Below are 3,098 nucleotides of genomic sequence, written 5' to 3'. Positions count from 1 at the left end.
CTAACATGATTTGAGCATGAAGTACATTGGATTATGGGTCAGAATACATCATCTCATGGGCCTAATGCACGACCATGCATCCATGCAAGGGAGAATTTGAAAATTTTCCAAATTTGGAAGTGTGCAAATATCATTCACATTGGTTATAAATAGAACCCTTGATGATCAGAATTGGGATCCCTCATGCCCAAGCTTCGACCCTCTCCTCCCTCAAACCCCATTGAAAGTATAATCTTGAAGGTTTCTTGAGAAACCGAGTTTCAATTCTCCTTCTGTTTTAGGATTGAAACTCCAAGAGTCCAAGCCTTCTAACCATTCAAATCATCTTCTGCAAGCTTCTAGAGTCAAGCCAAGCCAAATTGGAAGTCAGATCAAGCAATTCTGAAGCTCCTCGAAGGTGAGATTTCAGCAACTTCTTCTCTTTGATTCTCTCTCAATTCTCCACTATTCTTGTTGATTTTTGGTTAGCTGAAGTCCTACCAATGTAGGTAACAAGATTGAGTTGCTTTGAGGTCAAATTGAAGCAACTCAGTTCATGATCCTCAAAATTTAACTCCCTGTATCTTTTCATATACTTGGAATTGGACAAAATTGAGGCCAGATTCGAGCTCCTGAGTATTTTTTCTTTAAATCCGTGTCTTGCTTTTTCATTTTGGTGATGGTTGAAGGTGGACCAGTCCGGTGAGGTCCATTGGAGAAGAAGATCGGAGCTTTGGTTCCGGCGATGTGTTGGCAAGCATGTCAACTACAGGATCCATTTAAATTGTTTTAATCTTCGGTGTTGCTTTTGATTACCATGCGTGTGTCTCAGTTGACCAAGGCATATGTGGAACGCACATTAATCACCATCTGATCTGCCACCTCAATTAATGAGGGAGATCAGATGGTCCACGATTTTTTGAATTTCTGAATATTCCATTTAATTGCTTGTTTTTAATTAATTCATATTAATTTCATTATTGATCCAAAAAATATGGGACTTTCACAAAAAAAAATCAAATATTTTTCTTTCATTTTCTGAATTAAAATTATTTTTGGGATCAATATTGATATTTTTCATGATTTAATTATTTTTGTGCATATTATTAATTGTTTAAAAATACTTCTGACTTTTCAAAAATAATGAATTTTTTTCTCCAAGGTCCTTTGACCTTGTTTGACCCATGACAAATCTCTTGGCCATTTATTTGGTGTTTTAAAGAGATTTTAGGTTTTTGATAAAACATAATTTAGTTTAATGCATTTTAATTTGATTTTTAATTGTTTAATTGTGTAAAAAATATGTTGAGCCATTTTTATTGACTTGTGAAGTTTGACTATGTGTTTGGACCTTGGTCAAGGTTGATTTGACTTTTGTTGGATTAAAATCATTGATGAAATGTACATTTCATCTCCCAAAATGAATGAATGATTTTAATTTGATGAAATTCCTCTCATGACCAATTTGTGTTTGTCTCATTTCCCCTCCCTCTTCATCTTCAATCCCATTCTATCCCGTACCTCTCATTGACCAATGACATCTCAATATCCTAAGGCTAATTGGTTCATCAATAACTTTGTGCTAGATGAACCAATATAAGTATGGATGAGATTAGGTCCATCCTTTGATCATTTTTCTTTTTGTGTGTGGTATGTTTTAGGAGTGTGGTTCATTATACCATATCTCTAACATGCATTAACAACAAAATTTCTATTGTCCGACCTCAGATAGTTGTGACTTTTACATAAGTCCAATTATGATTGCTTAACATAGCGCTAAATTTTGACCCAAAGGCATAGCATTCTAGTAAGTGAGATTGTAAGTCTCCCCCCTCTCATGGTATTGTGTGGAAACTTGGCATTTTTTCCTTCCTTTGGAAGATGTCTTGGTTCAAGGATCCATGCGTGTGAATAGAGGGTTGAGTGTTCTCCAAAGAATGACTTAAACAATTGAAAAGCAAAACCTCACTAACATCTAATCAACTAACATTTGACTAACTCTTATTATTAATTTCTTTTAATTTTAAGTCATTTACTTTATGCCATTTAAATTCAAGCCACTTATCATTTGCCATTATACATATCATTTAACTTGTTTATTTTTAATGTCCTTTTCCCTTTGCTCACTTGAGCTATATATTGTGATTGTATATGTTTGTTTGTGTTTGTGATCTTAGGACCTTAAAATACTTAATAAATAACAAAAACCCCTAAAAAATGTTTGTGTGAACTGTTGGATTTGATCTGAGCTTTGGACTTAGAATTAGGAAACATTCCCTATGCAAAGGGACTTGGCCAATGCCAACATTTCTGAAACCAAGTTCTTGTGATTTGAATGTTCATCTGATGCAAGTATTGAGATCCACTTGAGTTCATCTGCTACATGGTCTTGATGCAAATGTTACTTTGAACCTGTGTCTAATACCTTATTCTGAGCCATTCAAGGAGTATGTCATTTGATGCATGGGAAGATTATGAAGAAGACTACGAATTTGCTAGCTTGGATGTGGCTATCTTTATTTGATGCCTTGCTCTTCATTGTACTACTTGCTTAATGATATTGCTTGATTTAAAGTCCAAAGGAAAAATGGGTTTCTATATGACATTCTTGTCTATTGGATTGCATCCCATTAGTCAGATCTTTTTAACTCTTAACATTTAAATTATTGCTTAGGATTAGTCTCTTCATCTCCTCCAACTTCTTAAATTTCAAATCTCTCCCCCTTTTTAAAACCTTCTTTGCTTGTGATTTCAAACTTAGACCTTATTGCAAACTAGAAACTTTGGCCTTATGCCATTGCATTTTTTAAACTCTTTTTTTTAATCAAACTTGTAAATGAACTTAATCATCTTGACTTAAAATTTCAAAAAGGCAAAAAGAACTAACACTCATTCAAACTGTTTTAAGCCTTTTGTGCCTCTTCTAAACTTAATTTTTTGTTAAAAAAGCAATTCACTCACTTTGAAATTGATACCATGAACTACGAGGTTTTGATCCCTCATTTTTATGATGATACGTAGGCATAAGTCCGAAGGTCTTGTCAAACACAAAAATATAATTAATGAATTCTTTTCTCATCCCCACACTCTATTTATTGTAAACATCTTTTATACCAAAA

The sequence above is a fragment of the Lathyrus oleraceus genome, chromosome 2, assembly GCF_024323335.1.
Source record: "Lathyrus oleraceus cultivar Zhongwan6 chromosome 2, CAAS_Psat_ZW6_1.0, whole genome shotgun sequence".
Taxonomy (NCBI): domain Eukaryota; kingdom Viridiplantae; phylum Streptophyta; class Magnoliopsida; order Fabales; family Fabaceae; genus Lathyrus; species Lathyrus oleraceus.
This window is presented reverse-complemented; position numbering follows the sequence as displayed.